Source organism: Triturus cristatus, chromosome 1_1 (assembly GCF_964204655.1).
Source record: "Triturus cristatus chromosome 1_1, aTriCri1.1, whole genome shotgun sequence".
NCBI lineage: Eukaryota > Metazoa > Chordata > Amphibia > Caudata > Salamandridae > Triturus > Triturus cristatus.
The window spans coordinates 246,288,508-246,303,467 of NC_140579.1; positions in this window are offsets into that span (position 1 = coordinate 246,288,508).

Sequence of the window (14,960 nt, forward strand, 5' to 3'; positions counted from 1 at the left end):
GGCAATTTCAACTATTCAATGGCTCAAGGGTAACCCATGAAACATAGGGGATACGAGATTTTACAGCAATGCGTGAGCCATAATATTTGGTATCCCCATAGTAAATGGTGTTGGAAAGCAAAAGGAAGGGTGCTATTTGGTATACATATACTGTCCTCCTCCATCCAACATAATGCAATGTCAAATTGAATCCTGGTAACTTCTAACCCGAGAAACACCAGGGATTCCAAATATTTTAGGCCGTATAGGCTATGTATTTGGTATCCCGTGAGGGTACCGGATGCAAAATCTTGTTGAATTATGTACAAAATGTGAAAAGATACTGTAGCCTGCTATCAAGCAAAAGTGAATTTCAACTAGTCAGTGGCTAAAGGGTAACCCATGACACATAGGGGATACGAGACATTACTGCAATGCGTGATCCATAATAATTGGTATCCCCCTAGTAAATGATGTTGTAAAGCAAAAGGAAGGGTGCTTTTTGGTATAGAAATACTGCGCTCCCCAGCCAACAAAAGGCGAAGTCACATGGAATCCTGGTAACTTCTCACCCGAGAAACACCAGGGTTACTAAATATTATAGGCCATATAGGCTATTATAGTTGGTATCCTCTAAGGGTACAGATGCAAAATATTGTAAAATGATGTACACAAATGTGAAAAGATACTGTAGTCTGCTATCAAACAAAAGGCAATTTCAGCTAGTCAATAACTAAAAGGTAACCCATGAAACACAGGGGATACGAGATATTACAGCAATGCATGAGCCATAATATTTAGTATCCCCATGGTAAATGATGTTGGAAAGCAAAAGGAAGGGTGCTATTTGGTATACATATACTGTCCTCCTCCATCCAACATAATGCAATGTCAAATTGAATCCTGGTAACTTCTAACCCGAGAAACACCAGGCATTCCAAATATTTTAGGCCGTATAGGCTATGTATTTGGTATCCCGTGAGGGTACCGGATGCAAAATCTTGTTGAATTATGTACAAAATGTGAAAAGATACTGCAGCCTGCTATCAAGCAAAAGTGAATTTCAAAGGTAACCCATGACACATAGGGGATACGAGACATTACTGCAATGCGTGATCCATAATAATTGGTATCCCCCTAGTAAATGATGTTGTAAAGCAAAAGGAAGGGTGCTTTTTGGTATAGAAATACTGCGCTCCTCCATCCAACATAAGGCGATGTCAAATTGAATCCTGGTAACTTCTAACCCGAGAAACACCGGGAATACCAAATATTATAGGCCGTATAGGCTATTATATTTGGTATCCCCTAAGGGTACTGAATGCAAAATCTTGTTGAATGATGTACAAAATGTGAAAAGATACTGTAGCCTGCTATCAAGCAAAAGGCAATTTTAACTAGTCAATGGCTAAATGATAACCCATGACACATAGGGGATACGAGATATTACTGCAATGCATGAGCCATAATAATTGGTATCCCCATAGTAAATGATGCTGTAAAGCAAAAGGAAGGGTGCTTTTTAGTATAGAAATACTGCGCTCCTCCATCCAACATAAGGCGATATCAAACTGAATTCTGGTAACTTCTAACCCGAGAAACGCAGGGGATACCAAATATTATAGGCCGTATAGGCTATTATGTTTGGTATCCCCTAAGGGTACCGGATGCAAAATCTTGTGGAATGATGTACAAAATGTGAAAAGATACTGTAGTCTGCTATCAAACAAAAGGCAGTTTCAACTATTCAATGGCTCAAGGGTAACCCATGAAAAATAGGGGATACGAGATATTATGGCAATGTGTGAGCCATAATATTTGGTATCCCCTTAGTAAATGATGTTGGAAAGCAAAAGGAAGGGTGCTATTTTGTATAGGAATACTGTGCTCCCCCATCCAATATAAGGCAAAGTCAAATTGAATCCTGGTAACTTCTAACCAATCAATCAATCAATCCATTTATAGAGCGCGCTACTCACCCGTGAGGGTCTCAAGGCGCTGAGGGGAGGGGGGGTGTAGCTACTGCTTGAATAGCCAGGTCTTGAGGTGTCTGCTGAAGGTGAGATGGTCCTGGGTCAGTCGTAGGTGTGCGGGGAGGGAGTTCCATGTTTTGGCTGCCAGGTAGGAGAATGATCTTCCTCCGGTGGTGGTTCTGTGGATTCGTGGGACTGTGGCGAGGGCGAGGTTGGCGGAGCGGAGGTGGCGGGTGGGGGTGTACAACGAGAAGCGGCTGTTGAGGTATTCGGGGCCTTTGTCGTGAAGCGCTTTGTGTGAGGAGCCTGAATGTGATCCTCTTGTTGACGGGGAGCCAGTGCAGGTTTCTCAGGTGGGCGGATATGTGGCTGTGGCGGGGGATGTCGAGGATGAGTCGTGCGGAGGCGTTCTGTATGTGCTGTAGTCGTTTCTGAAGTTTGGCTGTGGTTCCTGCATATAGGGCTTTTCCGTAGTCTAGTCGGCTGGTGACGAGGGCTTGGGTGACGGTCTTTCTGGTTTCGGTGGGGATCCACCTGAAGATTTTTCGGAGCATGTGCAGGGTGTTGAAGGAAGAAGATGAGATGGCGTTGACTTGCTTGTTCATCGTGAGGGAGGAGTCCAGGGTGAATCCCAGGTTGCGTGCGTGGTCCGTGGGTGAAGGTGCGGTGCCCACTGCTGTGGGCCACCAGGTGTCGTCCCAGGCCGATGGGGATTGTCCGAGGATGAGGACCTCCGTCTTGTCTGAGTTCAGCTTCAGGCGACTGAGCTTCATCCATTCTGCGACGTCTTTCATTACTTCCTGGAGGTTGGTTTTGGCTGTGGCTGGGTCTTTGGTGAGCGAGTGTATCAGTTGGGTGTCGTCGGCGTAGGAGATGATGTTGATGTTATGTTTGCGTGCGATGGCGGCGAGGGGGCTCATGTAGATATTGAAGAGGGTTGGGCTGAGCAAGGAGCCTTTGGGTACGCCGCAGATGATCTCGGTGGCTTCTGAGCGGAAGGGAGGGAGGCGGACTCTCTGGGTTCTGTCGGAGAGGAATGAGGAAATCCAGTCTAGGGCCTTTCCTTGGATCCCGGTGTGGAAGAGGCGGGTTATTAGGGTGCGATGGCAAACGGTGTCGAAGGCTGCAGAGAGGTCTAGGAGGATGAGAGCGGTTGTTTCTCCGTTGTCCATCAGGGTCCTGATGTCGTCTGTGGCTGCGATGAGGGGCGGTCTTGGTGCTGTGGTTGGCTCGAAATCCGGACTGGGATGGGTCGTGCGAGTTGTTTGCCTCGAGGAAAGCAGTCAGCTGTTTGTTGACGGTCTTCTCGATGACTTTAGCCGGGAAGGGAAGAAGAGAGATGGGGCGGAAGTTCTTGAGGTCTTTGGGGTCCGCTGTAGGTTTCTTTAGGAGGGCGATGATTTCTGCGTGCTTCCAGCTCTCAGGGAAGGTGGCTGACGTGAAGGAGTTGTTTATGACTTTTCGGAGATGGGGTGCAATGATGGTGTCGGCTTTGTTGAAGATATGGTGGGGGCATGGGTCAGAGGGGGAGCCGGAGTGGATGGAGTTCATGATGTTAATGGTTTCTTCTGTGCTGGTGGGGGTACAGGTGCTGAGGGTGTTGGTGGGGGTTGTTGGTTCGGTGACTGGAGACGGAGTCTGGGGTCCGAAGCTGTTGTGTATATCTACGATCTTTTGGTGGAAGAACGTTGCGAGGGAGTTGCAGAGGTCTTGCGACGGTGTGATGTCGTTGTTGCTGGCGCTTTGGGTTGGAGAGTTCTTTGACGATGTTGAAGAGTTCCTTGCTGTTGTGGGTGTTGTTGTCCAGCCGCTCTTTGAACGATGTCCTTTTGGTGGTGCGGATCAGCTGGTGGTGTTCGCGAGTGGCGTTCTTGAGGGCTGTCATGTTTTCTGTTGTCCGTTCTTGGCGCCAGGTTTTTTCGAGGGTGCGGCAGGATTTCTTTGAGTCTTTGAGGGCATCTGTGAACCACAGGGTTTTCCTGTTGCCGGTCTTGCCTGGGTGGTTCTTCAGTGGAGCGAGGTCGTCGGTGCATTTGGTGATCCACTGTGCGAGGTTGTGGGCAGTGTCGTTGATGTCAGCGGTGTCTGTTGGTGGGTTCTGGCTCAGTGATGCGAGGAGCTGGTCTGTGGTGATTTTGCTCCAGCATCTGTGGGGGATTTGTTGCGTGCGGTGGTGGGATGTAGTCTTTTTGAAGGTGAAGTGGATGCACCTGTGGTCGGTCCAGTGTAGTCCGGTGGAGTGGCTGAAGGAGGCGTGGTTGCTGGTGGAGAAGATGGGGTCAAGCGTGTGGCCAGCGAGGTGGGTGGGGGTGTTCACCAGTTGTTTGAGTCCGAGGTTGGCAAGGTTGTCGAGCAGGGTGGTGGTGTTGTTGTCGTTGTTTTTCTTCAGGTGGAAGTTCAGTTCCCCAAGGAGGATGTATTCTGGTGAGGCTAGGGCGTGCGGGGTGACGAAGTCGGTGATGGTTTCGCTGAATTGTGTGCGTGTGTAGGAAGGTGGATATCTGACTATGGTTACCCCCAAATTTTTGCCTAGTGTCTAGCTGGTTTTTCGACTTAGTTGGCCTGAGATCCTGCCATTCAGGCTCTCGGGCTATCTGCTCTCTCTGTAAAATGGACTCCATGTACCCTAGGTACATACCCAATTGGTTGGATCACCCTGTCAGCCCCTGTACCAGTGTACACTAGGTACCCAGGGCATTGGTGTACCCAAGGCCTGCCAAGGGCTGCAGCATGTATTATGCCACCCCAGGCTTGGCCTAACAATTTGACACAACTGGCTGATCACTCAGCTGGGGTAAGTTGGTGTAATCACCTCTTACTTAGGTGTAGTATACCTATACCTAACCTTAAATGGGACACCTGGTAACCTATAAGTCACTCCTATGGCAGGCCTTAACAATCCTGAAGGCAGAGTGCTTGGTTCCCTGTGAGATGGTGCTCTGGCATGAGCTGAGCCTGTCTGCAGTGGTCGGAACAACTTCCTTCTACTGTTTCCAGATATCGTCATACCATATACTCTTAAGTGCATTATGAACCTCGCGGTTAAATGCTAACTTTGGTTTGGCTTTATCAAAACATGTCGAGTAAGGTGTCATACGAATTGGAATACTAACCCCTCGCCAATTCTGGCGACGGGGTTAGCATTCCACCCTTCTAGAGGGACACGACATGTACAGTACCTGAAACCCGGGTAAAATCAGACATAGCCTCAGCTCCACAAAATGGATGCTGCCACCACAGACACAAGTCTGCCCTCCTGCTGCTGGGAGTCCTTCCAGCTTGGGAGGTGTGGACAAAGGGTTTCCTGCCAGGGGAGGTGCGTGCACCACCCCAGACAGGATTTTGTGTATTGGTCAGGTAGGGCTTGAAAGAAACCAGACATGCCTGTGGCTCACAAGGAGCCTCGGTGCATATGCCAGTTCAAACCGGTCCTGGGGCACACCAGTCCCGGGCCTGGGGCGAGCTGGACAAAGGATTGGGGGTGTAACCACCCCCCTTCCTGGTCCCACCCTTAGGGAGGGACCTAGCAGGTAGTCCGGCCCCTAGAATCCGAATAAAGGTAGGAGCTGTGTCCTAAGACTTGAGACATCCTGGAATCAACTTGAAACTAAGAAGAAGACGGGAACTTCGACATTCTGCTGCACAGAAGACTGAAGAAAATCTCCCCTGTGGTCAGGGAGTGACCACCTTGCTAACGCAAGCACCATCCAGCGAATCACCGTCTGCTTTGCCGCCGCCTCCCGCCGGAGCCCGAGCCCAGAGACTGACAAGACCTGGACCTCCAGACCTCTCACCGCCCGATCCACAGTCCCTGAAAAGAGGAGACCCGTGGAGGCACCGAGACACGTGGAGCCAGCCATCTTGGAACGACTACGACAAGCTGACAAGTGCAACAACCGAGGCTCCCTCCAAGTTGTGCTTTGGGTCCTGAGAAGCCCAACCCTCGAGCAGCATCTGCACCAAAGGTGAGCCCTCCAGCATCTCCACGATCTGCGTGGGGCCCTTCTGCATTTTGCCACTCGACGCGCCTAACCGGTTGCTGGCCCGCTGGCTAGTGGCCATCTTGGCGACGAAATCTACGACAAACACCGCTGGTCTGGTTGCTCCAGACTGGCCCTTGCTCCCCTCCAAAGGAGCAATCCCTCTGACCTTGCTGGTCAGAACCAACAGCTGATTTCCGAATCCTCCTGCAATTGCTTTTGCCAAGGCTTGTTTGCTTCGATCAAGTCGCCGACACCGCCGACAGCGAGAGCCCGCGTGGGACAGCTCGTGAGCCGACTCCTGGACGTCGTCGACCTTCAGGGACCACGTGGCTGCGGAGACAAGCTACCCCTCATCACCTGTTTGCACCCGACATCGCCTGGTACCCACCTGGTGCCACGCTGGTCACTGGCTAGTGACTGTGAACACTGTCCCCTCTGCTTACAGGTCTTCAACATCTCCGATCCACTCTTGGATCCACTGCATCTCTCCCGGACCGACCGCCTGCAGCATCTTTGTCTTCAAGCTCCACGGAACAGATAGAAGAAACCCGACGCACTTCGAGGCCTATGCACCCGCTTCCTGTGGGTGAGGTAAAGCTGGCACACCTGTGCCCAAGTGTAGTAATACATCTCTAGTGCCTGTGTTCCAAATCTTAAGTTCCTAGGTCATCCGGAAGATTCCTTTTGCAGTAACTTTGTACTTTTTACGCACCCATTGAAACCTATGGTAGCACGCGTGTGACTATTTGCTCTGCACACGCCACCCGTGGACCTCCTGGTCACTAACTGACGTTAGCTCCTTGTAGGCCCAGCGATTCTCGAGGCCCTAGGCCTTTTCCCTTTTCTGTTCGTGGTACTTATACCACTATTTTAGTATATGGTTCGAGTGGCCACCAGGGCCTATCCATATAAAGTGCAACTTCTGTGTATTCTGTGATAATCTTGTTTGACGATTTGTGCTCCTGTGCTCATAAAGAGACTAGGGGTTACTTTGATAAATAAATCCATATATATTTTGAATATATATCTGTGTGGTGTCCTTTCATTGGTATAAAAGGGGGTTGCATTTGGTAAAACAGCTGGCTTAACACGCATCACGAGTTTAGCCTCAAAGACTGCTTAGCCTACGCTACCACTAGGGCAGCTAGTCCGAAAAGGTTGACTTACAACCACACCATAAGGGTTGCTTGGCATGGTACAAGGTGGTCACTAGAACTAGTGAACAGCATATACCAGGCCAACTTCTCACATTGGTGAGCAGCGGTTGGATTTGAGCTTGCTGTGTTTTACCATTGTAATCTCTTGGTTACCAATTGAAAGATCACATAGGTACCTGTAGGTACATATAAAACAAGATTAGATATACTTAAGTTCTACTGAACTTAGTTGTTGTAGAGCAAAGGAAGTAGCACACCCTGACTACAACTACTAGATAGGTTTAGTAGGTAAACCCAAGTGTAGGTAGATTGCAACACATCCACCCACACTTAAGAGCAATGGCCGGGGCAGAGGGGTCCACTGTACCCATCTCTGGAGAGTGACCCCCAGAGGGCACCATCCAGCTTTGCTACCCTTAATCAGAATGAGCTCAGGCATTTGGCAACTCTTAGAGGCCTTAAACAGCCCAAGAACCCAAACTCTGCTGAGCTCAGAGAGCTCTTACAGAATGATGAGAATCAGAGAGCACTCAAGAAAGCTTCCCAGTTAGCCCCCTTAGGGACAGGAACAGGAGGCCCCCCTTCTAAAGATGCCACTGAAGTACCCCTTCCCAATAGTCACCCCTTAGATGGGATGCCTACCACAGAGGATGAGAGTGAAAAGGATACTGACAGTAGTGAGGATGAAGGGAGAACTAGCCCAGTGCCAAGTATTATACTTGGCCCAGCTAAACCAAGGCTATTGGGGACTGACAGTGGGTTCAACCCACTGGATCTCCCCAGTGGACTTAACACAGGGCTTGGAAGGCAAAGGAATCGCTCAGGTGACTCCAATGCTTCCCATGGCTCTAGAGGCTCTCAAGGTCACTCCAGGAGAAGGATGACCACCCCTCAGAGGAGGGAACATGAGGCCAGAATGCAGGAAGCCCAGCTGAGGATCAGGAAGCAGGAGCTAGAAGTAGCCCTGATGGAAGAAAAACTGAGCAAGGCTAGGCAGCATAGAGAGAGTGGGTCTATACCCACTGGTGGCAGCAATGTCCCTAGGGACAAAGATAGGGTCTTTGACAATAGGAACCTGTCCAAGATTGTGCCCCCCTACAAAAGTGGGGATGACATCCACAAATGGATGACTGCTCTTGAGAGAGCCTGCAAAGTGCAGCAGGTTCCTGAAGACCAGTGGGCAGCAATCTTATGGCTCTCCTTTGAGGGGAGAGGCAGAGATAGACTCCTCACTGTTAGAGAAGAGGATGTCAGAAATTACAGAGTCCTGAAGAGTGTCCTAGTTGATGGGTTAGGCTTAACCACTGAACAGTACAGGTTAATGTTCAGAGACACCCAGAAGACACAGACTCAGGACTGGTCTGAATATGTGGAATGTGCCACTAAGGCTTTGGAGGGTTGGTTGCTGGGAAGTAAGGTGTCTGATTATACAGGATTGTACAATTTGATGATGAGAGAGCAGATTTTAAGTAATTGTCAAAACCAGCTTCTCCATCAACACCTGGTAGACTCAGATTTGACCTCTCCCCAAGAATTGGGAAAGAGGGCAGATAAATGGGTCAGGACCAGGATCAGGCCTAAAAACCAGGGTGGTGACCAAAAGAAAGATACCACCAAGCCTCAAGAGAAGGGTGGGGATAAAGAAAAAGAGAAACCTTCCTCAGGGCCCCAAAACTCCACACAGGGTGGTGGGTCCCAAGCTCCCTCCTCTACCACAGCTAAAAAGCCCTACTGCCATGAGTGTAAAACTCCTGGGCATTGGAAAACTGACAGCGGTTGCCCAAGGGCTAAAAACAAAACTGTTCCTCCAATTACTCCTGTCACACCACCTATTACTGTCAGCAGTAATCCCCCAGGTGGTGGGAGTGCCCCCAGAAATCTGGGTGGGTTTACTTGGGGAACACAGGGGGACCCTGGCTTAGCCAATTCCCCTACAGCAACCACTCTTGTCTGTGATGGTGGCATGGGGTTTGCCAACTTCACTGCCTGTCCCAACACTTTGGGTAGGTACAGACAGGAGCCCTACATCAATGGTACAAAAGCTGAGGCCTACAGAGACACTGGGGCTAGCATCACAATGGTGGCCCATTGGCTAGTTCCCTCTGAGCAGCTTTTGCCCGGTTTCTCCTACCAGGTGACTAACATTGATGGCAAACAGAACAGTCATCCCATGGCAGAGGTATGTCTCAGCTGGGGAGGGGTCACTGGCCCTAAAAGGGTAGCAGTGTCCCCAACCTTGCCTGTAGACTGCTTACTGGGGAATGACTTAGAACTCTCAGCTTGGGCTGGAGTTGAACAAGACACCCATTCTAAAATGGTAGGCCTTTCACAAAAGGGTAGGGGGGTTGTGCCATTCACAACCCCTGTCCAAATAGATTTCCTCCCTGAAAAGGTTGGAAGGGCAGTGGTAGCCACAGCCCAGGCACAGACAGACTTCCCTGTAGGGACTGGCAGAGCTGTGACAGTCACAGCTCAAACACAAACTGAGTGCCCCCCTGAAAAGGTTGGCAAGGCTGTAATGGTCTCAGCCTATACTCAGACTGACATAGGTGTAGTGAAGCCTGAAACAATGGATCACTCCACACAAACTGAGAGTAGTGGGGAGGAAGAAAAGTCTCCCTCTCCCCAGACATTAGGAAAAGGTCAGCCTCCTCAGGGATCTGACCTCACCCCTTGTGAAGGAACTGCCCCAGAGGTAGCCAGGCCTGGCCTGGCAGAGCCTCTGATGTCAGTGGCCCCTTCCAAGGTGGGATCCAGTCTGGTGCAGGTAGCCTGCCTCTCTCTACCCTGCCTCAGTCAGCCCAGGGCTGCAGAGGTCAGGGAGGCCAGTGGACCCCCAGAGGGCCCCTGTCCACAAGAACCCCCCCATCAAAAGAATGAGGATTGCCTGGCTAGTAGCCCTAGTCAGGTGATGGGTAAAAACATTCCTGAGGGATCTCCTTTACAGGTAGTTAGGGACCTCCCCCAGGGGGATTCTGTTGGGCACAGGCAAACATGGGACCTTAGGGCCCCAAACCTGACCTGTCCCTCCAGTAAGCCCACAAAAGGGACCCAGCCTCCAGCTTTAGGTAGCCAGAGGCTGACCCTGAGAGCACAGTGCAACTCAGTTAAAGAAAGAAAGGCATCCATGGTGGAGGATGATTGGAGGAAGCTGAGGCCTCACTTTGAGGACACTCACTTCAGTACTCCATCTCAACACCAGCCTTTTACTTTGCCAAGACACACCACAGGTAGAGATTCCCTATGGTGGAGACCCTCTGATACCCTTAGGGTGAGGGATTGCTTAGTGGACCATGAGACAGGGGGTAACCATGCCAGTGCTGGTTCCTCCTTATATGGCCACTTGGGCAATATAGGCTTACCTGGTCAAGGTCAGCCTTATCTCCCTTCGTTTGGGGGGGGGTTGTGTAGGAAGGTGGATATCTGACTATGGTTACCCCCAAATTTTTGCCTAGTGTCTAGCTGGTTTTTCGACTTAGTTGGCCTGAGATCCTGCCATTCAGGCTCTCGGGCTATCTGCTCTCTCTGTAAAATGGACTCCATGTACCCTAGGTACATACCCAATTGGTTGGATCACCCTGTCAGCCCCTGTACCAGTGTACACTAGGTACCCAGGGCATTGGTGTACCCAAGGCCTGCCAAGGGCTGCAGCATGTATTATGCCACCCCAGGCTTGGCCTAACAATTTGACACAACTGGCTGATCACTCAGCTGGGGTAAGTTGGTGTAATCACCTCTTACTTAGGTGTAGTATACCTATACCTAACCTTAAATGGGACACCTGGTAACCTATAAGTCACTCCTATGGCAGGCCTTAACAATCCTGAAGGCAGAGTGCTTGGTTCCCTGTGAGATGGTGCTCTGGCATGAGCTGAGCCTGTCTGCAGTGGTCGGAACAACTTCCTTCTACTGTTTCCAGATATCGTCATACCATATACTCTTAAGTGCATTATGAACCTCGCGGTTAAATGCTAACTTTGGTTTGGCTTTATCAAAACATGTCGAGTAAGGTGTCATACGAATTGGAATACTAACCCCTCGCCAATTCTGGCGACGGGGTTAGCATTCCACCCTTCTAGAGGGACACGACATGTACAGTACCTGAAACCCGGGTAAAATCAGACATAGCCTCAGCTCCACAAAATGGATGCTGCCACCACAGACACAAGTCTGCCCTCCTGCTGCTGGGAGTCCTTCCAGCTTGGGAGGTGTGGACAAAGGGTTTCCTGCCAGGGGAGGTGCGTGCACCACCCCAGACAGGATTTTGTGTATTGGTCAGGTAGGGCTTGAAAGAAACCAGACATGCCTGTGGCTCACAAGGAGCCTCGGTGCATATGCCAGTTCAAACCGGTCCTGGGGCACACCAGTCCCGGGCCTGGGGCGAGCTGGACAAAGGATTGGGGGTGTAACCACCCCCCTTCCTGGTCCCACCCTTAGGGAGGGACCTAGCAGGTAGTCCGGCCCCTAGAATCCGAATAAAGGTAGGAGCTGTGTCCTAAGACTTGAGACATCCTGGAATCAACTTGAAACTAAGAAGAAGACGGGAACTTCGACATTCTGCTGCACAGAAGACTGAAGAAAATCTCCCCTGTGGTCAGGGAGTGACCACCTTGCTAACGCAAGCACCATCCAGCGAATCACCGTCTGCTTTGCCGCCGCCTCCCGCCGGAGCCCGAGCCCAGAGACTGACAAGACCTGGACCTCCAGACCTCTCACCGCCCGATCCACAGTCCCTGAAAAGAGGAGACCCGTGGAGGCACCGAGACACGTGGAGCCAGCCATCTTGGAACGACTACGACAAGCTGACAAGTGCAACAACCGAGGCTCCCTCCAAGTTGTGCTTTGGGTCCTGAGAAGCCCAACCCTCGAGCAGCATCTGCACCAAAGGTGAGCCCTCCAGCATCTCCACGATCTGCGTGGGGCCCTTCTGCATTTTGCCACTCGACGCGCCTAACCGGTTGCTGGCCCGCTGGCTAGTGGCCATCTTGGCGACGAAATCTACGACAAACACCGCTGGTCTGGTTGCTCCAGACTGGCCCTTGCTCCCCTCCAAAGGAGCAATCCCTCTGACCTTGCTGGTCAGAACCAACAGCTGATTTCCGAATCCTCCTGCAATTGCTTTTGCCAAGGCTTGTTTGCTTCGATCAAGTCGCCGACACCGCCGACAGCGAGAGCCCGCGTGGGACAGCTCGTGAGCCGACTCCTGGACGTCGTCGACCTTCAGGGACCACGTGGCTGCGGAGACAAGCTACCCCTCATCACCTGTTTGCACCCGACATCGCCTGGTACCCACCTGGTGCCACGCTGGTCACTGGCTAGTGACTGTGAACACTGTCCCCTCTGCTTACAGGTCTTCAACATCTCCGATCCACTCTTGGATCCACTGCATCTCTCCCGGACCGACCGCCTGCAGCATCTTTGTCTTCAAGCTCCACGGAACAGATAGAAGAAACCCGACGCACTTCGAGGCCTATGCACCCGCTTCCTGTGGGTGAGGTAAAGCTGGCACACCTGTGCCCAAGTGTAGTAATACATCTCTAGTGCCTGTGTTCCAAATCTTAAGTTCCTAGGTCATCCGGAAGATTCCTTTTGCAGTAACTTTGTACTTTTTACGCACCCATTGAAACCTATGGTAGCACGCGTGTGACTATTTGCTCTGCACACGCCACCCGTGGACCTCCTGGTCACTAACTGACGTTAGCTCCTTGTAGGCCCAGCGATTCTCGAGGCCCTAGGCCTTTTCCCTTTTCTGTTCGTGGTACTTATACCACTATTTTAGTATATGGTTCGAGTGGCCACCAGGGCCTATCCATATAAAGTGCAACTTCTGTGTATTCTGTGATAATCTTGTTTGACGATTTGTGCTCCTGTGCTCATAAAGAGACTAGGGGTTACTTTGATAAATAAATCCATATATATTTTGAATATATATCTGTGTGGTGTCCTTTCATTGGTATAAAAGGGGGTTGCATTTGGTAAAACAGCTGGCTTAACACGCATCACGAGTTTAGCCTCAAAGACTGCTTAGCCTACGCTACCACTAGGGCAGCTAGTCCGAAAAGGTTGACTTACAACCACACCATAAGGGTTGCTTGGCATGGTACAAGGTGGTCACTAGAACTAGTGAACAGCATATACCAGGCCAACTTCTCACAGCGTGGCCCTGGGGGTCTGTAGATGAGCGTTCCTCTGAGAGTGGTCTTGGGGTCGGTGTGAATCTGGAAGTGTAGGTGTTCGGCGGCGGGGAGTGTGTCTTCGGCGTTGGTTGTGATGTTGATGGTGTTTTTATAGATGATGGCGATTCCTCCTCCGATTTGGTTGATGCGGTCCTTCCGGGTGATCTTGTATCCGTCAAGGATGGCTATGGCGATGTCGGGGGCTGAGGAAGCGTTCATCCAGGTTTCCGTGAGGAAGGCGACGTCTGGTGCTGTTGTGTTTAGGAGGTCCCAGCGTTCGACGACGTGCTTGTGGACGGAGCATGTGTTGAGGAGGATGCACTTTAGGTGGTTGTTTTTGATGTTATGTCCGGGGGGTGGTCTGCAGGTTCAGAGGCAGGTGAATTTGCAGGCTTGACAGGTGAAGGGTCTGTGTGTTCGCTTCGGGGTGGCTTGGTAGCAGGCGGGTGGTCGTCCGGTGTTGAGTGCGTTGAGGGCGGCGGTGTCGTATCTCAGTCGAGGTCTCAGTCGAGGTCCTTGGCTCCGTCGGGGGCCAGGGGCTCAGGCGCTGGGCGCGGTCCAGGCGCGGACGGGCGCAGCCGGGCTTGAGCGGCGCGCCCGCTGCGCAAGTCCGCTGCGCGGCCTCCATATGAGGGGCTGTGGGAGGGAGGAGCAGCTTGGAGGTGGGAGCGGTGTGGCGAATGGGAACAGCGGGGGGCGGGGCCGCAGGGGCGCAGCAGCGGGAAAAAGGCACAGAGGGAGGCGGGGGAGGGAAAGGACACAGAAGCAAAATGGGGGAAGGGGGCACAAGGGCACAGAAAGCAAAAACGAGGGAAGGGGGCACAGGGTACAGAAAGCAAAAACGAGGGATGGTGGCACAGGGGCACAGAGAGCAAAAATGAGGGAAGGGGGCACAAGGGCACAGAGAGCAAAAACGAGGGAAGGGGGCACAGGGGCACAGAGAGCAAAACGAGGGAAGGGGCACAAGGGCACAGAAGCAAAAACGAGGGAAGGGGGGACAAGGGCACAACACAGCAGTACAGTGAAATGCGAAATGCAACGAGAGGACAGGCTACACGTGAGATGGCAAGGACTCACGCAACAACAGGCAGCGGGAGCAGGCTACAGCGTCACCGGGGGTCCGTGTGGCGGCTGGGGGGGCGACCTACCTGGGGACAGGTCAAGGGTCGCTCACTCTACCGCCGCGCGGCCTCCATATGAGGAGCTGTGGGAGGGAGGAGCAGCTGGGAGGTGGGAGCGGGGTGGCGAATGGGAACAGCAGGGGGCGGGGCCGCAGGGGCGCAGCGGCGGGAAAATGGCACAGAGGGAGACGGGGGAGGGAAAGGACACAGAAGCAAAACGGGGGAAGGGGGCACAAGGGCACAGAAAGCAAAAACGAGGGAAGGGGGCACAGGGGCACAGAGAGCAAAAACGAGGGAAGGGGGCACCGGGGCACAGAGAGCAAAACAAGGGAAGGGGGCACAAGGGCACAGAAGCAAAAACGAGGGAAGGGGGGACAAGGGCACAACACAGCAGTACAGTGAAAAGCGAAATGCAACGAGAGGACAGGCTACACGTGAGATGGCAAGGACTCACGCAACAACAGACAGCGGGAGCAGGCTACAGCGTCACCGGGGGTCTGTGTGGCGGCTGGGGGGGCGACCTACCTGGGGACAGGTCAAGGGTCGCTTAACCTGAGAAACACTGGGAATA